Source organism: Peromyscus eremicus, chromosome X, assembly GCF_949786415.1.
Source record: "Peromyscus eremicus chromosome X, PerEre_H2_v1, whole genome shotgun sequence".
Lineage (NCBI taxonomy): Eukaryota > Metazoa > Chordata > Mammalia > Rodentia > Cricetidae > Peromyscus > Peromyscus eremicus.
In genome coordinates, this window is record NC_081439.1 from 122,870,803 (window position 1) to 122,898,443 (window position 27,641).

The following is a 27,641-nucleotide window of genomic DNA, read 5'->3' on the forward strand; positions in this document are numbered from 1 at the left end:
ACTGGAAACTCCCTATGCTTCATTGGGTGGCTCTACACTCATGAACAATGAACAGATTGGCAGCAAATTCTCAATCATAGTCCAGAGACCAAGGGTAGAACCAAACATGACTGTGGAAATAAATCATTGAAATGATTCCTTATGATACTCTGCTATACTGACAGATTGGGGCCTTGTTTAGTCATCATCACAGAGGCTTCCTCTAGCAGCAGATGAGAGCAGGTGCAGAGAACCTACAGCCAAACATTATGTGGAGAGAGAATCTAAATTGGAGGTCTCCATCTGGTCCCTCCTTTCTGTGATGTGGAAGATAGGGAGGAAATATTTTAGAAATCAGAAGGAATGGAGGACACAAGGATAACACTGAGTCAAATGAGCTGAACTTAGTGGGCTAAAAGAGACTAAATTGGCAATCACAGAGCCTGCATGGGTTTGCACTAGGTCATCTATTTATATGTTATGGCTGTTAGTTTGGTCATCTTGTGGGATTCCTAAGAGTGGGAACTGCTGTGTTTCAGATTCTTTTTTTTCTGCTTTTGGGACTTTTCTCCTCCTATTGGGTTGCATTGTTCAGCCTTGATATGAGGGCTTTTGTCTTGTCTTATTGGGTCTTGTTTTGTCCTGTTTGGCTGTTGTCTCTTGGAAGTCTGCTCTTTTCTGAAGAGGATACAGAGTTGGAGTGGACCTGGGAGAGAAAGAAAGCAGAGGGGAGAATGAGTGGAGAAAGGGGAAACTGTGGTCAAGATATATTGTATGAGAGAAGACTCTATTTTCAATAAAAAATGAAATTTAAAAAATTGACCATATGCATATGCATGTATAATTAAAAAGCATACGTTAAAAAGCACTACTAACAAAACAAAAAATACACTAATAAAACAAGGAATCCATTTTGAGTTGGCCAACTACTCCTTGGAATAAGGCCATCCATAGAATGTGGTTGATACATGGAGAAAATGGATTTTTCTTTCCTATCAGGTATTAATTACAAATAGATACTCGGTTAGGGGTGAACCTTTGTATCCACCTCCCTTCTAAGTGCTCTTATTTTGTCTGGTTTTAAATTTTGCAGCTCTTATGCATGGGTGGGCAAGGAGTTAAGGAGAATGTGGGAGGAGTTAGTTAATTGTTTTTTTTTTTTTTTTTTTGGTTTTTCGAGACAGGGTTTCTCTGTGTAGCTTTGCGCCTTTCCTGGGACTCACTTGGTAGCCCAGGCTGGCCTCAAACTCTCAGAGATCTGCCTGGCTCTGCCTCCCGAGTGCTGGGATTAAAGACATGCGCCACCACCGCCCAGTGAGTTAGTTAATTGGAAAGAATATGATCAATATATAATTTATGAAAAACTTTTTAAATACATATTGAAAAACAAAAAAAAATTCACCACCATGAAGTAAACTCCAAGTTAACTCATAACTAGAGTAAATTATACCTATGAGAACAATGGCATTCAAATAGAAGTCACTATCAAACAGTACCAAAGGTATACCACTAAGAGATTTGAAAAAAAATCAAATGAGGTAGCCAAGTGGTAAGGCATTGGTCTTATAATGTAGGCATCTTGTGGTGTGGAGTTAGTGGCTCAGTGGATATTGGCTCTTGTCTTCAAGCCCCATGACCTTTGTTTGGTTCCTAAGACTCACCTGGCTGAAGTCAAATGACTCTTGTAGCTGGAAGTTTTCCTGTACACAGCTGGTCTGCAGCCACTGAGACCCAAATTAACATACAGAGGCTTATATTAATTACGAACTGTATGGCCATGGCCTATGTCTCAAGCTGCTTGTTAGCTAGCTTTTGTAACTAAACTCAGCCCATTTCTATTAATCCATATGTTGCCATGTGTTCCATGGCTTTACCTGTGTGCCATTACATGCTGTACCCTGGATGGCAGGATAGTGTCTCCCCTGCCTGTCCTTTCTCCTTTCACTATCTCCCTTGGATTTTACCATCTGGCTCCATCCTGCCCTGTCATAGGCCAAATGGCTCTATTTATTAACCAATCAGAGCAACACATATTCACAGCATACAGAAAAACATCTCAAAGCAGATTCTGCATGTTGTCATCTGATTTCCACACACATGTACACACACACACACATACACACACACACAAACACACACACACAAAGAAATAAATATAATTTAAAAACTTAAAAGGTTTCTTTGAATTGAACTTCTAACAAACCAAAATAGCACTTAAACATTTTATATGCTAGTCTCATGTATTTTTATTAAAAAAAAAAAGTCAAGGGATAAGAAGTAAAATTAAAAACTTAGTGACACCTACAGAGAGAAAATCTTTTTTTTTTAAATTTTCTACAATCTTTATAGCTAATTGATACAAGACAGCATTTTTAAATGGGACCACAACATCTGGACCACAAATATTTTTGTCCACTTTTCCACTGTAGCATTACAATTAATGTAACATTGCTGGGTTTTTTCACAGTATGATTTTAATTACTGACTATTTTCATAGAAATCGGTTATACTTTTCTGATCAATCAGTCTAGTAAGATCTTATTGTAAAATGAACATCTTGAATTTTACTTTTGAGTTTTTAGAGGGGGAGGCATAGTACTAATTTTAGAATTATGATAGGCAAGTTTGTTTTGGCAGGCACTTATACTTGTGAAGCATCTTTATTTCTTTGAAGGCTTTTTAATTATTAAAACATTTTAAAATATTTATATTAATTCTTTGAAATTTTCATATTGTGTGTTTTGATCATATTCACCACTTAAACTCTTCTAAGATCTGCTCACCTTTCTGCCCATCAAACTTCCTGCTCTCTTTCTCTCTTTTTATTTATAAACCCATCAAGTCCAATTTGTACTACTCAAATACCCTTGCCTACAGAGTCTTTCTTGGATATTGTCAATCTACTCCAAACCACAGCCTTAAAACAAAACAAAAACAGACTTTCCCTTTCCTTTAAGCTATCAGTTGATATTAGGTGTCCACGTAGGTTGTAGGACTTAGTGTCCACTTTCCTCATGCTGGAATACTGTCTCTTAGAGCTTTTGAAGGTCTTATTAATGCTGTCACAATCTCTGTGAGCCCATATGAGGAACTGCTTTGTTGTGTATAGTTAATTTTCTTTCCTTATAGTCATCCACCACTACTGGCTCTTAGAAATTTTGCACCAAAGATCCCTGAGCTTTGCAGGGAAGAGTGTGTAATATAGATACCTCATTTAGGGTTTAGTACTCCTCATTCATATTCTCTATATTTTTGACAGTTGTGGATCTCTGTGTTAATCATCATCTACTGCAAAAAAGATACTTCTTTGATAAATGTTCCACAATGCACTAATTTATAATGGTAACTCATTAGGAGTGGTTTTACTACTACATACATTTAGAAGAATAATAGTTCTAAGTTTCCTATTATGAATTGTTATCCATCTCTCCACAAGTTCATGATTATCAGTGCTAAGTACGGATTTCATATTATGGAGTGGATCTTAGAGCCAATAAGAAAGCAGTTGGTTACTCTCATGACATTCATGACATTATGTCACTATTAGCCATATTTTACTAGCAGATACTGTAACTCATATGGTTTGAAGGTGGGTCAGATTGATGATTCTTCTTTGTTTCTACTACTGTGTATTGGTGAAATTATTAAGGCCATTCTACGTAGTTAAAAGGGAGGTTTATTTTATGGCATAACTTACAAATGAAGGGATAGGTAGGTCACAGGGTCTGGGAAAGACATATCACAGTCCAGCGGTGTTCTCTGGAGAACTCTGCTAGGTCTACCTCCAGAGTCCAGGATCCGGGAAATAAGAGAGACAGCACATCTGGATCTTGGGTCTTCAGGGTCCTCTCTTGGCCCTGCCTTGTAGGCGTGACAGTTACCAAAGCCTCAATGGGGGTTGGAACTTCCAGATCAAGATTGGAATGGCTACCCACTACATCTCCCCCTTTTGTCTAAATAAGAAGGTTCTAACCTAATACAAAACTATATACAAGGAAAGGTTATCAAATATTGTCCAGGGGTAAAGAGGGTTAATGCCGAGATAAGATGAAACTACAACCAATGCAAACAATATTCAGCAAGAAACACATACTAAAATCTAGAGAACTCTAGAGTGTAGGTAAATGGCATGTTACAAAGATCATTCCAAAAGGTGTCCTACCTAAAGAACACGGATCTAATACTTAGTATGTTCTATCTAAGATTATATATATATACACACTAAGTTGTAACTATATCTGCTAGTCTTCAATCCCATCAAAGACCTGAGAAAGAATATGACGGTACCTGAGAAATGGAAGATGGATGCCAGCAACTTTTGGGAATCTTGAAAGAGTAGACAGAAACAGCTGGAAACTTGGACAGTCATCTAATGTTTCTCAGCATTTTTGGTGCATTCAAACTGGCTACAGGCCTAGAGTATCTGACAGACCATTTCCAGAAGCAGGAATTCTCAAAGACCATCTTACCCTGTCTTGGCAGAGTTCAGAAGTCACCTTTCCTTGTGTCCCACTTGTCCAGAAGGACTGCACTCGTATTGTCAGCAGTTGAGGCAAGGGCAGTTCTTTGCCCAATAGGCCATTTTGTTCCAAGAAGACAAACTTCCAACTAGAAAAGTCTTAGAAGCCCAACATTCTCTCGGGATCAAATTGGTGCTGCCAGGAGCAATTGTGTCTCATGTCAACAGAATTCTAAGTTATTTAAATGCCATATTCTCTAGGTCTATGAAGTGTTTGAAGATTACCTGTCCATCTGACCTATGTATCTGTAAATCTGAATAACCTAACTAACATAACTATAGAGATAACAAGCATAGGTAACTATAATTCTATAAGTCTTATCTACCAAAATAAACTATGGACTAAGGCTTCCTGTAAACAAGGTAAACAGTCTATAAGCAAATGTATGATAAAGGATGGTGATTTCAAAATTGGGACAATACACAAGATATTTATAACAGAGGTAGGAATATATAGTGTGATACACAACATGACAATAATCTTAAATATATATCAATATACAGAATATCCTAAGCAGAAGTATATCTGTCATACATACAGTATTATAGATATAAATTTACATTTATATCAATATACAAACATTTCAAATAAGAGTAGAAATATATGTACATTATAACAAATATAGTTCTGTATTTGTATCAATATACAAATTTTCTTAAACAGGAATATAAAATAGTTTACATTTGTATCAACATATAAGGATCCATAACAGTGCAAATTACAGTGCAAATTATCTAAGGCTGCTATTTTACTAAATTTGTTTACTAGTATATACAATAATCTACCATAATATCTTATACCTATCCATTCCATTTCTTCTTTTCCCTTTTTTTGGTACACTTCTTTTTAAGGAGAATACTTAGCTTAATATTTTCTTCCACCCTCAACCCTATAACCATCATCCATAACCCTGAGAAATATGAAATCTTAGGGAGAAGGGGCGTCATTTTCTTAGAATTGTTTCCTGCTGTTTTGGGGGTGATGGTATCTCTGTTGGGTATTGTGAGAAAGTTCAGACAGTTGAATCTCAGACTAACTGTAGATTCTGCAGCAAGTCTTAGAGTAATGGGTAAAATTATTTGAAACTCTAGCAAGAAGTGTAGTATGATGATGATTACCATGGTATCATCTGGATTTGGGTAGAGTTGTTGTTGGGGCCCCATCTTTCTTCTGGAGACATCAGAGATTGCTATTGGAAAAACTTATTTTTTATCAAAATGAAAAGTTTGGATTTAAAGAGGACATAACAAGTAAGAAAGGATTCTGAGAAATCAAGAGTAAGCAAGAGTATTAGAATCTTGAAGACAATGGTCCCTTTTTATTGGTTTCCTTCTGTCCCACACCAGAGGGCTCTTCTGATATGGGACTGAAGAATTTCTCAAGCTTTTCTTTTAGCAATATGCTTGAGTTTAGAGAAGGAGTGAGCCAATTCCATCTCCAAACCCAACTTGGTTTATAATTGAATTGGAACCACAACTTTTCTAGATTGATAGAGATATAGATGTTAGACAGTGAGATTTTACCCTGTGTAGATGGTAGCAATAGATTCCTTCTTTCTGCTGTAAACATCCGGATATCCAAGGCTTTATGATTTCTGGAAGTTGGGTATTTCCATTATCCTGGAAAGACAAAAACAGAACCCTACCCTAACCTTTGATTGTTAAATTTTTCTTACAACTTGTAGAGATGTAATATTGGTGGATGATCTTTTACTACTCCTCATCAAGGGTTTTCTCCTGTTCAAACCAAATTTTTATTAATTTTGTTGGTATCCATAGCTTTTCTTCTCCTGCAGAAACAAAAGCAAAACCCCTTCCCCAATGTAGAACATATCCAGGTTTCCATTCTGAGGCCAGCACATCTTTGAAATAAACCAATTGGTTTAGCTCAGGATTTTTGTCTGTCGTCCAATGTCTCTCTGCAGCTGTTGTTCCTTTTTCATCAGCATTGAGAAAATTCAAGGTTAATAAAGCACTATGTAATTTATTTCTAAGAGTCATTGTTACCTTTTGCTGTTTATTTAGCATATCATTTAAAGTTCGTTTGGATCTATGACTACTTGGCCTGTGGGATTGTGTGGTATACCTGTAACATGCTTTATATTGTAATAAGGAAAGAATTGTCTCATTTTATTGGAGACATATGCTGGGGCATTGTCTGTCTTAATTTGTACAGGTATTCCCATGCTGGCCATAACTTCTAATAGGTGTGTAATCACAGAATCAGCCTTTTCAGAACTCATAGGAGTTGCCCATTGAAATCCTATTAGTAACTGATTAATCTTAACATTATCTTGTGCTAGAGGTCCTGGCAGACCTGTATGGGATCTGATATGTGTTATATATATATATATATATATATATATATATATATATATATATATATATATATATATATATATATGATGTTCCCCTTTTCTGATGATTTCCTGCAATTGTATGAATAATGAAGTTAATTCTGTATTATCAGGAATAAATTCAGCAGTTTCAATATGTAAAACTACTCTCTGCATATTGAGAGTCAGTGACTATATTGAGGGGTTCTGTGAAGTCCATCAGTACAATGAGAATGGCATACAGTTCTGCCTTTTCTACAGAGCTGTATGGACTTTGTACCACTTTACTTAAGTCTCCTGATTTATATCCTGCTTTCCTTGATTTATTTGCATCAGTATAGAATGTAAGGACTCCAGAAATTGGCTTTTGTCATACAATGTTAGGAAGGACTCATTCAGTCTTCTTTAAGAATTTTATTCTTTTGCTTTTGGGATAGTGGTTGTTAATCTCTCCCAAAAAGTTACTACAGGCTCTCTGCCAGTATTCATTATCTTTCCATAGTGATGAAATTTCCTCATTAGTTAAAGGTACTACTATTTCTGCTGGGTCCATTCCTGTCAACTGGTGAAGTCTTAGTTTAATTTTTTGAATCAAATCAGAGATCTTTTTCATATGTCTTTAATTTCTTATTTGGTTTACATGGTAGGAATATCCATTCCAATATAATATCTTCCCTCTGCATCAAAATATCTGTAGGGGAATGTCTGGAGGGGAATATGACAAGAATGCAATTAAGTTCTGGATCAAAAGAACCACATGTGCTCCTAGAATTGTCTTTTCTACTAGAGCCAATTCTTTCTCAGCTTCGGCTGATAATTCTTTTGAACTATTTAATTCTTTGTCCCCTTCTAGAGTATTAGCTCAATTTTGTAGTCTATCTTTGGGTATTGCCATGATATCCAGTAAGTTGGAAATGCTTCCTAACAACTTTTGAAAATCATTAAGAGTCTTCAATCAATCTCTCCTTAGTTGTACCTTTTGGGGTCTAATTTTTTATAGCTCTATCTTATATCCTAAGTAATTAATAGAATCTCCTTTTGTATTTTTTCAGGAGGAATTTGCAGTCCCCAGTGAGGTAAAACTTTTTTTACTTCTTCAAACATGCTTTCAGATGTGTCTACCTTTGGATCAGCTGATAGGATATCATCCATATAGTAATAAATTATGGAATGTGGAAACTTTACATGAATTATCTCCAATGGTTTTTGCAAAAAGTATTGGCACAAGGTAGGGCTGTTTAACATTCCTTGTGGGAGGACTTTCCATTGATATCTCTTGACTGGCTGAGAATTGTTACCATTAGGTATTGTGAAGGCAAATTTTTCTCTATTATTTTCTTGTAAGGGTATGGTACAGAAACAGTCTTTTAAGTCAATAACTATTATATGCCATTCCTTGGGTGGCAGAGAGGGCAAGGGCATCCCAGCTGTTCTAAAGCTTATAGCTTCTCTTTTGTCAAAGGCCATTGTCCAACCCAGACAGGTTTATTAGTTAGCCATTTTAAAGGTAAGGCAGTTGGTACCTCTGAGAGTTCAACAGCAGTTGTGCTCTGTCTGTGTACAGCCTGAATGGTTGGTGACTGTTTTTTTTAATAGCATGTTATGATATTATTCCTAGAAACATGCATTGGGCTGTATTTCTTTTCTGAGAGTATAGGAATTTTAATCTGGGTATTCCACTGTTGTAACAGATCTCAGCCCCAAAGATTTACTGCTACATTTGCTGCATATGGCTTCAGCCTTCCTCTCTTTCCTTCTTGCCCTATGCATTCAACCCATTGTTGCTAGAGTTTTCCTGCCTGGCCCACAGTTAGGACAAATATCTATCACCTGCCAGTCCCACATCCTCAGACCCGACCAAGTAAACACAGAGACTTATATTGGTTACAAACTGTATGGCCATGGCAGGCTTCTTGCTAACTGTTCTTACAGCTTAAATTAATCCATTTCCATTAATCTATACCTTGCCACATGGCTCGTGGCTTACCGGCATCTTCACATGCTGTTTCCTCATCGTGGCGGCTGGCAGTGTCTCTCTGACTCAGCCTTCCACTTCCCAGCTTTATTCTCCTCCTTGTCCCGCCTATACTTCCTGCCTAGCCAATGGCCTATCAGTGTTTTATTTATTGACTAATCAGCAACCCATTTGCCATGCAGAACATCCTACAGCAACCCATCACGAACTCTGTTTTATCTTAGATAAGGTGCCAATCCATAAAAGTTGGACATCTAACTGTTGAAGAGGCCAATTCGGATGCCATGATTTTGGTGTAATTATAGTCACATCTGCACCTGAGTCTACCAGGCCCTTCAGAACCAGGCCATTAATTCAAATTCTAAGCTTTGGTCTTTGTTCATTTATGGAAGTCTGCCAAAATATATGTTTTATTGTGTTCTTTGTAAACTGTGATCCATCTATTAGAGCTGTTTTATCATCCATTGCAGTATTGGTTTTTACATTAGGCATTGGTTTATTCAGTTGTCCTGGAGAGGAATTTCTTCCACAGTGGCTGGGAATGTTTTTACTTCATTTGATTTGGGGGTCTTCAAGAGGCCCCCTGAGGCATTTCCCACCAGTAAAGGGTTGCCTTGTATATCTATTTTTGATCTGCACTCACTGGTCCAATGTCAGCCTTTGCCACAACTTCTACATAATCTGAGAGGTGGTTGGAGTCTCCTCTTTAGGCTATTCCTAAAAGGAGTATTACTTCTAGGAGTACCCCATGTACAGTTTTTACTTATATGACCTGGTGTACCACATTTAAAACATTTAGTACCACTGGGGCCTCCTTTCACCTCTGGGATTTGTGTCTCCTATCCAAGCCTTATTACCGTAGTAATGCTTAGGGCCATATTACTACTATGACTTGATTTATTTGTAGTCTTTCTTTACTCAGTGTCCTAAGCAAACAACAGGGGTTCTTCCATTTTAGCTTTTCTGAAATCAGGATTATTATTCATTTGTTTCTTTAGGTAGTAGACAAATGTTATATTCCCAATTATGTGTGTGTGTGTGTGTGTGTGTGTGTGTGTGTGTGAGAGAGAGAGAGAGAGAGAGAGAGAGAGAGAGAGAGAGAGAGAGAGAGAGAGACATGTGTAGGTAGTTTCACAACAAAATTCTTAACAGGGATTCTTTGAAAGTTTCTGTAGACACTTGTGCACAGAGCTCTTTCCTTTTTGGTATTCATCTCTTCCAAATGCCATCTGCCTTAGTCCTTCCAATTCCAATATTTATGACTTAACAGCATGATGACACTGTCTCTTCTTACAGGTCAATGTTTGAAAACTTCTGCCTTGTACATTTTGTCTAGTTTCCTTTCTTTTGGTTTATAGAAAAACAGAAAGACAAATTCCATTTACTATACATAAGAAAACTGGAAGTTTCACTGTGCACTTAAAAATAATATCAATTTTTTCTTTCTCCTTTTTATTGGAAATAGATTTTTTCTCTTATATAATAAATCCTGTTTATGCTTTCCTAACATTTTCCCAAGCATATAGCTTTAATAGAATCATTTTGAAGTTCATATTTTTAGATTCATTTCTTATACATAATCATGTGATTGATTAAAAAAAAACAGTGTATTTCTCCTTACAACTAATAGAGGATGTGCTCAGGGATTGCTTGATGCACTGCTAGGTTCCACATGCCAGGTAAAAAGTTAACTATAAAAAGAAACAGAATTCCTAGTGGGTATGTATAAAACAATGAGCAAAGTATCATTTTAAGCCATTTATTTCTGTTGACATAGAAATATATTTTGTCTTATTACCCATTAATTTATTTAGTGTCACAATTTTACTTCCTTTGTGTGCCATAGTTTTAGAAAAATCCTTGGTCTTTGTTTCTTATCACCTTTCTTAATATTTTGGAATCTGTACTTTCATATTTAATTCTGTTAGTGGGACCAATGCGTCTTATGTGTTTCTCTTTTTATCAAGTCGAAAGTGAGATTCTGTTTTAGGCTTTCCTAATGGAAATATAAAGAAAACAACAACTTTATTCTTACAAATTAATTTCTGAATTTGTTGTTATAACCTTATATTTATAATCCATATCATAAATAAAATAACTCTTGTTTATGATGTTAGTTTTCTGTTGTTTTCATTGAGTTTTTAGTCATGTTTATAACCACTATTATGGCCCCCTCTGTATTTATCTGAATTCAGTTCTCATTGTATACATTGATATATCACAAAACACTAAAATTTCTACTTTGATTTTTAGACATCTTCTCTTGTTTTTAAATTTATTTTATATCTCAATACTTTCCTTCAAAACTCCCCCACCTCATGTCTGCCTCACATCCACTTCTCAAATATCTATTCTAACATAGCAATTTGAATGGTATAACTTCCACAATTGTTCTTATCCTCGTACTTGAATATCAATTTGAATGACTTTAAAAGCTTAAGTCAAAGTTATATTTCTTTAAAATTTATTTTAACATTTTAGTTATCATGTTACAGAAATATCCTAATACTTTCAAATTACATAAACTCAGATTAGTAGAAGGTTCAGTTACACTTTCATTACCAGGATCTCTACAGATCCTGTCACATGATTAAATCAGCTTGAAGTCAGTGTCTAGCACTCCTGTTCATCCTCCAGTTCACTGGCTTGATCTATAGTACACATATATTCAACATCTTATGTTCATCATTCTTCATTTGCAGTGAATCTCTTAGTCACCACTTACTGGACATATAAAGAAAGACATTAAGATTTTTCCACTTAATGAGGGAAACATTAAAATATGAAATATGCATGATTTCTTTGCAATATTATAAAACAGAGTGTTTGGGAAATAGCTATTTTTAACTTGCGAGCAGTTACAGATATGTTTTTAAGAAACTAATTAGGGAGCATAGTACAGTAGGAAAACTATGGAGTTGCTGAAATTACTAAATATTTTTTAAAAAATAAACTGAATTTTATTTTCTACTTATTAATTTGTATTTTGAATCCACATGCTGAGCACTTCTGGCATAAAATAGAAGCTATAAAAAATATTTGTTGAATGTTCCAATAGTCTTCTCATTGCATTTGCTTTTGTATTTGAGAATAAATACAAATTGAAGGCTGCTTCCTATACAATATGAAAAGACTCTTTCGCAAAATTACTTAGAGTGGCAGTAAACTTTGCCCTTTGATTCAGTGTGGAAGGGAAGTTTAAAACAGTGGAAAATTTTCATTTCATTTCTTTGGAGAGTAATAAGGGAGGTCAGAGGTAGAAAATATCTCTAGGCTGCTTTGATAAAGAATTTTATTCTAAGGGCTAGAAAGAACCACGTAGTTTTTCCAATCAGCACTTCTGTTCTCAGCAGGGGCCAAGTCTTTTGTTCAGTAAGCAGGGGAGTGCCTAAATGAGATTCATTCATATCACAGTGCCATCTCTTTTCAATTTGGTGGTTATTTAGGAATTTTACTGCCAAAGGCAAGCTTCCAAATCTAGAGGCAAAACTAGACAAGTCTTTCTAAGCATAAGGAATAAGGCTTTCTTTTGAAAATGAAAAGTAAGAAATTTATGCACATAAATAATAAGAGCAAGAACTACTAACAATATCCTAATAACTTCTGAAGTTCTGAAATAGTCTACATTATAGACCTTAAAAATCCAGGGTCAGTATCTTATAATTATATAAGACAGATTTCTAAAATTGATCTCACTGCACTAAAACATAAGGGTTGACAGGAATAGGTACCTTCTTGGGGTTCTAGGGAGAATCAATGTTCTTGACTTCTCCAGCTTTCACTAGCCAAGGTTTACTATGTATTATCTCCAAAGCCAACAGTGCCTCAGATTCAAATTTCTCTCTGCTTTGGCCTACCTGTCTATATAAACATCTATACTGTATTTTGCCCATTCATTAAGGGTTTTGGTATATTTACTGCACACAACTAAAGCAGAATAAACTTGTCATCCTAGATTCCTTAACTTAATGACATCTGCCAGTAACTTTGTCATATAAGGTGAAAGATTCACAAGTTCCAGACATTATGCCATCATCTTTCTGAAGAAGTGATTCTGCATATTCCATATGATAACATGCGATTGTCATACTCATTCAATACAGGGTATGCTAATGAAATAATTCAGGTCTGCTGTCCTTGCACATAAAACTTCACTGTTGAAAGACATTATGTTTCTATGTGGTCTAGAATTAGAATAATTCCAAAGTCAGATCATAGAGGGCTGAAAAGGTAAACCAAATTGAACAAATTTGACTAAACTGAGTTCAATCAGAATTTTATGCCAGAAACAAACTATATTACATTTAATTTTACACTTATTTTACCAATCTCTTTTAGCATATTTAGTTCTTTTTCTGTGAATAGAATATAGAACAAATGAATTTCATGTAAATTATTCTCTTACATATGTTTTAGTTGGCTAAATAAGTTTCTTCATTTGAGAATGGTGTGTATTATTTATGCTTTAATAGAAGATAATCTAAACAAATTTTCTGGCTATTTGGAGGTCACTTATTCTTTGAGAAGCTGTTCTGTCATAATAGATTCATAAAAATTAACATCCCATGAATGCTGCCTGAGTTCAATACCAAAGGCTAAATAGATTTAAACAATACATTAATTAAAGCCTATTATACTCAGCAGTTGGTTAAGGAAAATGTGGTTGCAAAGAAACATTAAAATATATTAACAGATAAAGTAATTCTATCACAATAACAGATGAATTTTAAAGACTTAAAAATCCCTCTCCAGCTATTATAAGACTGTATTGATATCCATTGGTTTTTCCTTCATTTTACTTCCCACCTACACACATCTCTCATTTTGACATATGTGTCATCACAATATAGAGGAGTGTTTGAATTAAGCTCTTAGCAATTGGCTACAATAGTTATCTTTTTCATTTTAATGGCTACAAAGTATTCAACAAGTGTACCTTAGTTTGATTCTCTGTTGCTGTGCTAAAGCTAATTAAAAGTAACTTGGGAAGGGAAGATTTTATTCAATGTTACACTTCTAAGTAATAATTTATTACAGAGGGAAATCAAGACAGGAATTCAACCTTGGAAACAGGAGCTAATGCAGAGACCATTGAGGAATACTGCTTTCTGTCTTGTTCCTTGTGAATTTCTTAGGTGGCTTTCTTTTATAATCCAGTACCTCTTGCCCAGGGGCTGCACCACTTAGAGTAGTACTGGCCTTTCTATATCAATTAACAGTTAAAAAAAATTCCAACAGACATGACTATAGGTATATCTAATGGATCCCTAGAAGCTAGAGTTACAGACAGTTGTGAGCCACCCCACACAGATGGTGTGAACTGACTGTGGGTCTTTTGTAAAAACATTATGTACTATAAGCAGATGAGCTATCTCCAGCCATTTTAATTTTTTATTGTATTTATTGTGTTTATATGTTTGCTGTGGAATCCTGTGCACTGTGAATGTGTGTTGTTCTTATTGGTTGATAATAAAGCTGTTTGGCCAATGGCAAAGCAGAGTAAGGTTGGGTGGTACTAACAAACTAAAGGCAGAGATGGAGAAGTGTGGAGTCAAGGAGACACCAGCCAGCCACACAATGAATAAGATCTCAGAGAACTGGTAAAACACGGGCCATGTGGAGATGCATAGATTAACAACAATGGGTTAATTCAAGTGTAAGAGTTAGCTAGAAATAAGCCTAAGTCATTGACTAAACATTTATAATTAATATAAGCCTTTGAGTGATTATTTGGAAATGGCTGTGATACAGGGCATGACAGAAAAAAAGCCTCTGGTTACATGGGCTTGTACATGTATGCATGTGCATTTCTATGAAGGTTAGGTAATAACTTGAAGGAGTGGATTTTCTACTTCTACTATATGTGTCTTGGGGATCAAACTCATGTTGCCAGGTTTTCCAGCAAATATTTGTAATTGTTGATCCATTATGCCTCCCCTTAAAATAATATTCTTTATTTTTATTTTTAAAAAATTATTTATTTTTCTATAATAGCTGCTCTGAATTTCACATAGGCTTGTTGTAACTACAAGATAAACACATGCTCACAACAGAGGGCTGCTCAGCCTTTCCCACCTCCTCCCTGAAGTACCCCCTAGATAACACTATGCTAATTTGAAATTTTCTAATCCTTAACAAGACTTTAATTCCCTAGAGAACAAATAATGTCTCCTACACTTCACAGAGCCCATGACAAATGCTCTGAGAGTCAGAGAGTCATACACCGGTTATTGATTCAAATGTATAAATTCTTCTAGAAAAAAAAATGACTAATGCATTCTATGACCATAGTGAGCCCCAAAGCTTAACTTCCAGAATCTTCATCTTAGTGGCTTCTCAAAACACCATCATTTCTGGGGTATATATCCTGTAGCTCCTGGCTAGTAAAGAGGATCCTAGGAAAGACACCAGGATCACGTAGTGATGGAGAAATGGATGAGATCTACATGAGCAAACTGGCGGTAAGGAGGGGGGTAATGGAGGGCAAGAGTCAGGGGGAAAGTGAGCTTAGGGGAGCAGGAGTTCCCAGCTGGATCAGAAACAGAGTGGGAGAAAAAAGAAAGAGACACCATGATAAATGATGACCCCATGAGAATAGGAAGAAGCAGAGTACTAGAGAGGTCCCCAGAAATCCACAAAGATACCTCCACTATAGCCTACTGGCAATGGTCAAGAGAGTGCCTGAGCTGACCTACTCTAGTGATCGGATGGCTGAACACCCTGTCATGATAGAACTCTCATCCAGTTAATGGTGGAAGCAGATGCAGAGATCATGGCCAAACCCCAGGTGGAGCTCCAGGAGTCCAATTGGTGAGAGAGAGGAGAGATTATATGAGCAAGAGATATTGAGACCATGATTGGAAAAAGCACAGGGACAAATAGCCAAACTAGTGGAAACACATGAACTGTGAACCAATAGCTGAGGAGCCCCCATGGAACTGGACCAGGCCTTCTGGATAAGTGAGACAGTTTATTAGCTTGAACTGTTTAGGAGGCCCCCAGGCAGTGGAACTTGGACCTGTCCTTGGTGTATGAGCTGGCTTTTTGGAACCTAGGGCCTATGCTGAGACACTTTGCTCAGCCTTGATGTAGGGAGGAAGGAACTGGACCTGCCTCAACTGAATCTACAAGGCTGGGCTGACTCCCCAGGATAGTCCTTGACTTGGGGGGGTGGGAATGGGGCAAGGAATTAGGGGGAATTCTGGGAGGTGGTAGGAGGCAGGACAGGGGAATCCATGGCTTATATGTAAAATTAAATTAATTATAAAATTTTAAAAAGTTAATCACAAAAGTAACTTGTTTTGGTTTGCAGTGGTTCTATTCCAAAATCCATGATGTCACTAGCCTTGGATACTTGGCTAAGTTTCTGGTACCAGGAGTGGATTCCCTCTCATTGAACAGGTATTAAGTCCAATTAGAGAGCTGTTAGTAACCTGAAGGCAGAAGTTTCTATCCTAGCAGCAATTTCCATATACCCAGCATGTAAGGGTCTAGTCCAGAGCTGTTGAAGGGTTCTTGGAAGGAAGTGTGGGGAACTGAGAAATAATAGGAAGGAATATAGATATAGACTATAGAAAAAGAGACACAGGATAGCTTTGGAAGGGCCCTGGGTCAATACCCAGTAGTCCCAAGTTTATTCATGATAGGTTTTCTATACACCAGCAAGAGGAGGGGCAAAAGACCCCCCTTCTTTTCAAGGTCTAGGTATAAAGTACCAACAAGTGTAGACCTTTTAAAACACCTGATAACCATGTCTTTAGCCAAATCATCCCATTATGCAGTCATGCTGGGCAAAGCAAACTCAGACTTTCTGACCTTGAGTAAGGCCTTACTATGGAGCCTCTGTGGGCCCCCACACCAGCAACCACATCACCATACAGAGGCTAATATTACTTATAAATGATTAGCTGGTAGCTTGGGCTTATTACTATGTAGCTCTTGCATTTAAATTAACCCATAATTCTTATCTATGTTTAGCCACATGGCTTGGTAACTTTTCTCAGTATGGCAATTTCATCTTTTTTCTGCATCTGGCTGGTGACTCTCAACTGCACACTTCTCCTTTCCATCATCTTTAGTTTGATCAGCCTGCCTATACTTCCTGTCTGTCAGCTGGCCAATCAGTGTTTGATTAAACCAATTTGAGTGACAAATATTTACAGTGTACAAGAGTATTCAAAAACAAACAACAAAAAAAGAATTAGTCTTCTTGTTGCTCACACGAAAGTCAGGTCCTGGTCCTGATGCAGACAGCAAATTTATTTTCCATAGCATTTTCCCGTTTTTGTCTAATTAAAAAGAGGGTTTTAATTTTAAGATGGTAAGACTATATACAACAAAATAGTTATCAAGTAATAACTACAGTTATAATATTTAGTCTATTTGTATTTTACTAAATCAGAAAAAACCTTTAATTATCCATCCTATCTTGATGAGTCCAAAGTTTTGTATCTAATTTAACCTTTATAATAACTAAAGAAAATTATAACTATCTAGTCTTCAACTCCATCAAAGACCCTAATAGAGTGATGTGGATATAGCTCTGTATAAATAAAATGGTGATTGTCAAGTATCCAGGCAGGAAGTATAGGTGGGACAAGCAGAGAAGAGAATTCTGGGAACGGGAAGGCTGAGTAAGGAGACACTGCCAGCTGCCACCATGAGTACCAACATGTAAGATACTGGTAAGCCACAAGCCATGTGGCAAGATATAGATTTATAGAAATGGGTTAATTTAAGATATAAGAACTAGATAACAAGAAGCCTGCTGCAGCCATACAGTTTGTAAGCAATATAAGTCTCTGCATGTTTACTTGGTTGGGTCTGAGTGGCTGCAGGACAGGTGGGTGAGAGAGATTTGTCCTGACTGTGGGCCAGGGAGGACCAGAAAATCTCTAGCTACAAAAGAGTGAAATGTACTAATGACAGGGACATCAGGTTGTCTGAACAGCCACCCAAAAATTTCTCTGCAATGTTGGGACATCCATCTTTGGCCTATAGTCCTAGCATATCTGACAGACTTTTCTGTGAAGCAGGGAATTTTGAAGAACTGTCCTACTTTGCCTTGGCAAAGTTAGTAGTTGTCTTTTTTGTGTCCTGTTGGTCCACTTTGGACAGTAACTTGCTGTGGATATTGCTCTGTATAAATAAAATGATGATTGGCCATTAGCCAGGCAGGAAGTACAGACAGGACAAAGAGAGAGGAGAATTCTGGGAAGTGGAAGGCTGAGGCAGAGAGACACTGTCAGCTGCCACCATAACAAGCAACATGTGGATATGCTGGTGAACCACGAGCCACATGGCAAGGTATAGATTAATAGAAATGGATTAATTTAAGATAGAAGAACTAGATAGCAAGAAGTCTGCCATGGCCATACAGTTGGTAAATAATATAAGCATCTGTGTGTTTATTTATGAGTGGGCTGTCAGACTGCCGGGGCTTGGCAGGAACCAGAGAGAAAACTCCAGCTACAGTAACTGTAAGCAATTAAGGCAAAGGCAGTTTCTTTGTCACATGTTTAGCTTTTGCCATAAAGAAAATAAGCTTCTTATGTAATTTCTTCAATGTTCATCATCTTCTCTGAAGTAGATTGGTGCTGCCAGGAGCAGATGTGTCTCAGTGTCATGAAAAGCCTAAGTTCTTAAAACATTTAGAATGTCATATTCAGTAGGTCTTTGAAGAGTTTGAAGATTTTCTATCTGTCTGAAATATATCTGTTTCTCTCCTAGATTGGATCAATCTCATTTAGCCCAGCATGGCCTTGCCTCACAGTGGGGGAAGTTCTGTATGGCAAATGTGTTGCTGATTAGTCAATAAATAAAACACTGATTGGCCATTGGCTAGGCAGGAAGTGTAGGCGGGACAAGGAAGAGAATAAAGCTGGGAAGTGGAAGGCTGAGTCAGAGAGACACTGCCAGCTGCCACGATGACAAACAGCATGTGAAGATGCTGGTAAGCCACGAGCCACGTGGCAAGGTATAGATTTATAGAAATGGATTAATTTAAGCTATAAGAACAATTAGCAAAAAGCCTGCCACGGCCATACAGTTTGAAAGCAATATAAGTCTCTGTGTTTACTTGGTCAGGTCTGAGGCTGTGGGACTGGCAGGTGAGAGCAATTTGGCCTGACTGTGGGCCAGGCAGGAAAACTTTAGCTACAAATGGCGTCCAATGTGGTGGCAAGAGTTTACACCTAAAAACTGAGAAAAAAAGATTCTAAAACAGAGCTAAAAACAGTTCCTAATTGTCTCTCTCAAATGAGTGGCAGCTGCCAGTTTGAGCCACTTTTGGGTTTCTGGCATGTGCGCTCGACCTGCCATATAGCGGGAATGAGGCCTCTGCAAGTGGCACATTAAGCTGTGTGGTGGATTTAGCCTTTATTAGTACAAAACAAAAAAAGAGGTTTCTGCCTACACACTGCTTGGATAAAAGCATAGACCCACGATAGCTCCCAGAGCTGGTGATAAACGTAGCCATGTTGGGAAGCTGAGGTGGGTAGAGCCAGCAGCCACAGCTGCTGCAGTTTAAAGCAATAGATTCACAATAAGATACAGAGGTAATAGTTTACAATGTGTGTAAAATATATGTAGGCTTGAAAGAGACAAAAAAGGTGATACATACAGTTATATAAACAAATACATAGTTTTAAAAAATAAAATCTTTAAAGAAACAGTAAAATTAATATAAAAAAATAAGCCATGTGAAGATGAATATTACACAGAGAATCTGGATTGTGTTGTCTTTGGAACTTTTAACTGCAGAAAAACATTTGATTTTAAAAGATGTTGAATTATGCCAAAATGTATATTTTAAAGATACCTTGACTTCAAAATTTGGATATAAGGATATGTTGCTTTGGAAAGGAGACTCTGCTTTTGTTCCCACAGAAAGCCAAACGCTATGGATTTGTTCCAGATTAAGATACATCAGGTTTGACCAGCCAAGACCACCTGAAAGGTCTCTGATGACTCCATGGCCCAGATGATCCAACATCCAGAATGGTTTGAAGGCATCTGGCTCAGACGGTACAACCTCCTGGACTATTCCATAATTCTAAAATTTTTTTTGTTTCCCCATAAGATAAAGTGCCCCCCTCCAGCAGGAAGTAGTAAGAGAAGCTATGCCCAAATTCCTAAATTATATGTAATTTTACTTTGTTAAGGTTAAAACCTTCCTTTTTGAAAAAAAAAGCGGGGGGGAAGTGCTGTGGGATGTTCTGTATGGCAAATGTGTTGCTGATTAGTCAATAAATAAAACACTGATTGGCCATTGGCTAGGCAGGAAGTGTAGGTGGGACAAGGAGGAGAATAAAGCTGGGAAGTGGAAGGCTGAGTCAGAGAGACACTGCCAGCCGCCACCATGACAAGCCGCATGTGAAGATTCCAGTAAGCCACGAGCCACGTGGCAAGGTATAGATTAATAGAAATGGATTAATTTAAGCTGTAAGAAGTTAGCAAGAAGCCTGCCACGGCCATACAGTTTGAAAGCAATATAAGTCTCTGTGTTTACTTGGTTGGGTCTGAGGCTATGGGACTGGCAGGTGAGAGAGATTTGGCCTGACTGTGGGCCAGGCAGGAATACTTTAGCTACATCACAGAGATCCAGATGAATATCTGCCTCACAAGTACTAGGATTTGAAGTGTCTTCCATCACTGCCTGACCTCTATGTTTAATCTAATGGATGGCTTTGTCCTGTAATCTTTAGGCAAATTTTATTAGAGTACAGCAAAATATCACCACACATATAGAATCTATATTTTTAATAGACATGCCAGATCATTCAGGAATGGGTTAAATTGTGGCTTCTCTAATGGGTCATATATAATACTGCTCTCAGCCTCCTCTGTCTTTGATATATCTTAGCATACATTATGTGGTAAATATTATAAGTATTTATAGAATTTATTTTGATATTGAATGTCTTAAGCTGAAAAAGCTCTTCATTTTTCCAATATCAAGGTACTAGATATAATCAATGGTAAAGCATGGCCCTAACATGCATAAGGCCATAGGTTCAATCTCCAGCACTGAAACTTAAAATAGCTAACAAATCAATATAAATAAATAAATAAATAAAACTAAAAGAAACTTCCACGATTTGAGTATGTAGACAAAATTTTCTTTATTTTCTAAATTTTGACTAGATTTAGATACATCACTTTCCATACAGTTATCTTCCACAAAATTTAGAAACTTTCAAAAGAGTCATGAAATGGACTCAAATGGCATGTAGAGAATAGTTAATGTTAAATCACTTTGAACATCATTATTGAGAATGAAGCTAGAAAGTGAAAGCAGACTCACACACAAGTAAATATGTTCTGACAACAAGATAAAGCCCAGGTAGTTGTCAAATTCACAGCTAGAGATAATGGAAAACTTGATAAGTTGCTGATATAACATTTCATATACAGTTTCTGGAAGAAAGAACAAACAAATACTTCAGATCATAATGAACTGTTCTCTTCTGACAGCTACTTACTCAAAAGAAATGTTATGCTGAATGTAAAAGCCTGCAGAAAACACCTCAGAGGACAAATATAAAGAGAGGACTCTCTTGAGAGAAAACAATGACTCACACACACACACACATACACATACACACACACACACTAATAGTAAAAATATATATAAGATAATGCAAACGGTTAAAATAACTCTCTGATATTGTTTTTCTGTTATGTAAATGATTCCTAAAAAGGTGACTCTCACTGACCAACAAACCCCTACAACAACAGCAGGAAGAAGAGGTGAGTGACTAGTTTCTCACCTAAACAGCCCTAATCTCTAGGTCCTAAGCCACAGGGTATATCCCATGCCCCTAACGCTCCCATCAAAGCTCCAGCAGGTGACCAGGAAGCAAGACTCCTTGCAGGCAGACTGCTCCACCACAGCCACCAATCATTGTACTCTGTAACCTACAAGACACACTACACTATCCAAACCTGTCAAACCCTTCCTTCTCCTCCTGGGCAACCATCCCTGGAAACATATCAGCCACTAAAGGCACAAGTAACACCTGCACCAGTTGTAAAAATAGCCCCAGCAGCCATCCAGCAGCAACCCCTAGAGACAAAGGGTAACCTGCACCAATTGGAAGAAGAGGTGGGTGAACAACAGTGTAAGAATACATTCAACAATATAATGGGTAATATGAAATCACAAGAACCCAGTGGTCCTATAACAGCAAGACCAGAACACCTCAATGCAGATGAAGCAAGAGAAAATAATCTAAAAAAATAACTTTATGAAGATGGTAGAGGCCCTTGAAGAGGATGAAAAATTTCCGATAAGGAAAAGACAAACAAAAAAAACTGGAAGAAATCAATGAATTACTTAAAGAAAGCCTAGAAACTGAGCCTGCCAGTGCTGATTGGACTAAGAGGTGAGTCTTTGTTCTTATAGCCAAACACTCCAGGCTCTAAGCTTTGGGCCCAGGGGCACAACTGTGTGTCCCCACTACCTATTGCAGACCCAGTTTCAGGCCAGCAAACAAGTATCCTGCAGGAAGGTTGGGCTACCACTATCTTCTACCAGACACTGTAATCTACAAACCCCATCCCTCTGAAACCCATCCACCCTCCAACACTGCAGCATCTCCCTGAGACAGAGCCCACCAGCACTGATTGGACTAAAAGCTGCTCCCTGAGACACAGAATCCATCTGCACTAATTAGATCAAGATCCCCAATTACAACAAGGGCTCCTATTGGACAGAGAATATCAATCAGACTAAGAAAGGCTCCCTCAGACATAGATACCACTTGCACTGAGTGAAGGAAGAGATGGATAGATGCCAGTGAAAAAATACAGTCAGCAACATAAAGACCAATATGACTCCATCAGAACCTAGTGGTTCTACATCAGCAAGACCTGAACATCCCAACACAGAAGAAGCAGAAGAAATTGACCTTGAAAATTACTTTAAGAAGATGATAGAGGTCTTTAAAGAGAAAACAAAAAAAATCCCTTAAAGAAATTGAGGAAAAGACAAACAAAAGATTGCAACAAATCAATAAATCCCTTAAAGAAAGCCAAGAAAAAGTAATTAATCAGGAGAAGGAAACAGTTCAAGATATAAACACTGAAATAAAGGCAATAAAGAAGACACAAAATGAGGGAATGCTGGAAATGGAAAATCTAAGTAAACCAACAGGAGCTACAGATGCAAGCATAACCACCAGAATGCAAGAGATGGAAGAGAGAATTTCTGGTGTTGAAGATACCATAGAGGAAATAGATTCCTCAAAGAAAACACTAATGACAACACATTCATAACACAAAACATCCAAGAAATTTGGGACACCATGAAAAGACCAAACCCAAGAATAATAGTGATAGAAGGAGAAAATAGTAACTCAAAGGCAACAGAAATATATTCAACAAAATCATAGAAGAAAACTTTCCCAACCTAAAGAAGGAAATGCCTAAGAAGATACAAGAAGCTTACAGAACACCAAATAGATTAGATTCCAAAGCAAAGTCCTCTTGCCACATAATAATCAAACCACTAAACATAAAGAATAGAGAAAAATATTAAGAGCTGCAAAGGAAAGAAGCCAAATAATATATAAAGACAGACCCATCAGAATAACTCCTGACTTCTCAATGGAGACTCTGAAAGCAAGAAGGTCCTAGAAAGATGTTATGCAGACACTAAGAGACTATGGATCCCAACCTGCTGTGGGATGTTCTGTATGGCAAATGAATTAATAAATAAAACACTGATTGGCCAGTAGCCAGACAGGAAGTATAGGCAGGACTAACAGAGAGGAGAATTGAGGGAACAAGAAGGGAAGGGGGAGACGGCCTGCAGTCCCCGCCAGGACAAGGAAGATGTAAGGTACCAGTAAGCCACGAGCCACGTGGCAAAGTATAGATTAATAGAAATGGGCTGAATATAAAAGTAAGAGCTAGACAATTATAGGCCTGAGCTAATGGCCAAGCAGTTTAAATAATATAAGCATGTATGTTTATTTTATAAGTGGGCTAAGGGATTGCCGGGGCTTGGCGGGACCCACGGAGAAAACTCCAGCTACACCAACCCAGACTATTATACCCAGAAAAACTCTCAATGGTCATAAATGGAGTAAACAAAATATTCAATGATAAAACCAGATTTAAACAATACCTATGCACAAACCCAGCCCTACAAAAGGTACTAGAAGGAAAAATCCAACCTAAGGAAGTTAGATACATCCATGAAAACACAGTCAATAGATAATCTCACACCAACAAATACCAAAAAAGGGAAACACACAAAAGTACCACCAAAAATAACAGGAATTAACAATCACTGATTATTAATATCCATTAATACCAATGGTCTTAGTTTACCTATAAAAAGTCCCTGGCTAACAGAATGGATAAGAAAACAGGATCCATCCTTTTGCTGAATACAAGAAATAACACATCAACTTCAAAGACAGACACTAATTCAGAATAAAAGGCTGGGAAAAGACTTTCCAATCAAATGGACTTAAGAAGCAAGCTCGTGTAACTATGCTAATATCTCATAAAATAGATTTAAAACTAAAATCAGTGAAAAGAGTTTGGGAAAGACATTACACAATTATTACAGGGAAAATCCACCAAGATGAAGTCTCAATTCTGAACATTCATTCAAAATACAAGGGCACCTCCATTTGTAAAAGAAACATTACTAAAACTTAAATCACACATCAAACCCCACACACTAGTAGTGGAAGACTTCAACACCTCACTCTTACCAATGGCAGGTTTGCCAGACAGAAATTTAACAGAGAAACAAGGGAACTAACAGACATTATGACTCTAATGGACTTAATAGATATCTACAGAACATTCTACCCTAACACAAAAGAATGTACCTCCTTCTCAGTACCCCATGGAATCTTCTCTAAAATCAATCACATACTTGGTCACAAAGAAAATCTCAACAGATACAAAAAAATGGAATAACCTCCTGTATTCCATCTGACCACCATGGCTTAAAGCTAGATTTCAACAACAACAGCAATTACAGAAAACATACAATCTCATAGAAACTGAATAATACTCAACTAAATCACAACTGGGTCAAAGAAGAAATAAAGAAAGAAATTAAAGACTTTCTAGAATTCAATGAAAATGATTGTACAACATATCCAATACTTATGGGACACTATGACAGCAGTGCTAAAAGAAAAATTCATACCACTAAATGCCCACATAAAGTAGATGGAGAAATCTCACACTAGTGACTTAACAGCACAACTGAAAGCTCCAACAAAAATAAGTAAACTCAACCAGGATGAATAGATGCCAGACAATAATCAAATTGAGGGCTGAAATCAATAAAATAGAAACAAAGAGAACAATGCCAAGAATCAATGAAACAAAGAGTTGGTTCTTTGAGAAAATCAACAAGATAGACAAGCCCTTCTCCAAATTAACCAAAAGACACAGAGAGAGCATCCAAATTAACAAAATCAGAACTGAAAAGGGAGATATAACAACAGACAATAAGTAAATCCAAAGAATCATCAGGTCATACTTCAAAACCCTCTATTCCACAAAATTGAAAAATCTGAAAATGATGGACAATTTTCTGGAAAGGTTGGATTAACATAGTAAAAATGGCAATCTTAACAAAAGCAGTCTACAGACTCAATGCAATCCCAAACAAATTTCCAACACAATTCTTCACATACTTGGAAAGAACAGTACTCAACTTCATATGGAAAAACCAAAAACCCAGGATTGCTAAAAGAATTCTGTACAACAAAGCAACCTCTGGAGGCATCATGGTCCCTGACCTCAAGCTCTACTATAGAGCTATAGTAATAAAAACAGCCTGTTACTGGAATAAAAACCAACATGTGGACCAATGAAATTGAATTAAATAACCTGAAATAAATCCACACACATATGGACACCTGATTTTTTTTATAAAGAAACCAAAATTTTACAGTGGAAAAAAGAAAGCATCTTCAATAAATGTTGCTGGGATAACTCGATTTCAACATATAGAAGATTGAAAATAGATACAAATCTATCATCATGCACAAAACTCAAGTCCAAGTGGATCAAAGACCTCAAAATAAATCTAGTTATACTGGAACTGAGAGAAGAGAAAGTAGGAAATAATCTTGAACGCATTAGCACAGGAGACCTCTTCCTAAATATAACACCAGTAGCACAGACACTGAGAGCAACAATTAATAAGTGGGACCTCCTGAAACTGAGAAGCTTCTGTAAGGCAAAGGACACTGTCAATAAGACACAATGGCAACCTACAGAATAAGAAAAAATCTTCACTAACACAAAATCTGACAGAGGGCTGATCTCCAAAATATATAAAGAACACAAGAAATTATACACCAGAATACCAAATAATACAATTAAATACAAAAACGGGGTACAAATCTAAACAGAATTCTCAATAGAAGAATCTCAAATGGCCAAAAGAGATTTAAGGAATTACTTAACATTCTTAGTCATCAGGGAAATGCAAATCAAAATAACTCTGAGCTACCATATTATACCTTTCAGAATGGCTTAGATCAAAAACACTGGTGGAGATGATGTAGAGTAACGGAACACTCCTCTACTGCTGATGAGAGTGTGAAAATTTACAGTCACTTTGGAAATCAGTATGGTGGTTTTTCAGGAAATTGAGAATCAATCTACCTCAAGACCCAGCAATATCAATCTTGGGCATATAACCAAAGGATACTGAATCATACCACAAGGACACTGGCCCAAGTATGTTCATAGCAGTATTATTCATAATAACCAGAACCTGGAAACAACCTAGATGCCACTACACTGAAGAATCAATAAAGAAAATGTAGTACATTTATACAATGGAGTATTACTTAGCAATATAATCATGAAAACTGTAGGTAAATGGATGGAACTAGAAAAAAATCATCCTGAGTGAGGTAACCCAGACTCAGAAAGACAAATATGGTATGTATTCACTCATAATTCCATATTAGCAATAAATTACAGGATAATCAATCCATGATCTACAACCCCAGAGAGGCTAAATAACAAAGAGGGTCCAAAGAGGGATTCAAACTTATATAACAATAGATCTTTTAGCTATGCTACACTGAGTTCCATTTCCTCTCATTTTGTTCCACATTCATTTAGTACCTATGTTAAATGACATGAAACAGTGTAATAAAGTGAAAATATGCTGTTATCTACCATTTCCTTATTGTTCTTGAAAATATAATGGTATGTGTAATAAGGGATCTTAATCTTTGTTGCTAAGCTTTATTATTTAGGTTTTGTTAATTATCTACCTAACCACCATACTTCAGGAAAAAAGGGAAATACTAAAATGGAATTTGTACAAGCATGTTCTAATAGCTTCTTATAACCTCCCTCCCTCCCTTTCTTCCTCTCTTCCTCCCTCCCACTCTTCCTGTCTTCCTTCATTTCTTCCTCTCTTTTCATTTTGTTTTACTGGGGATAGATGTTGAGCTACACACTGAGTTATATTTTCTAGCTCTTTTGTGTACTCTTTCTATTTTGATAAAAAAATGTTTTATTTCAACATTTAAAATGATCAGAAATGGACTTGGAGAGATGGCAGGTTGGGAAAAGGACCTGTAGTATAAGTGTGAAGATATTAACTCAGAGCCTCAGAATGTACATGTGTAATAGTAGCACTCCTACAGTGTCATAAAACATAGATATAGAATAATACCCAGAAGCGTGTGAGATATACAGCCTAACATACTCAGTGGCATACAAATGAGCCTGTCTCAGACAGAGTGGTAAACAGCTCAGACTCCTGAAGTTGTCCTCTGACCTTTATACCTGTTCCATAGTACGTGTATGTCCCCAGTCATATTTATTT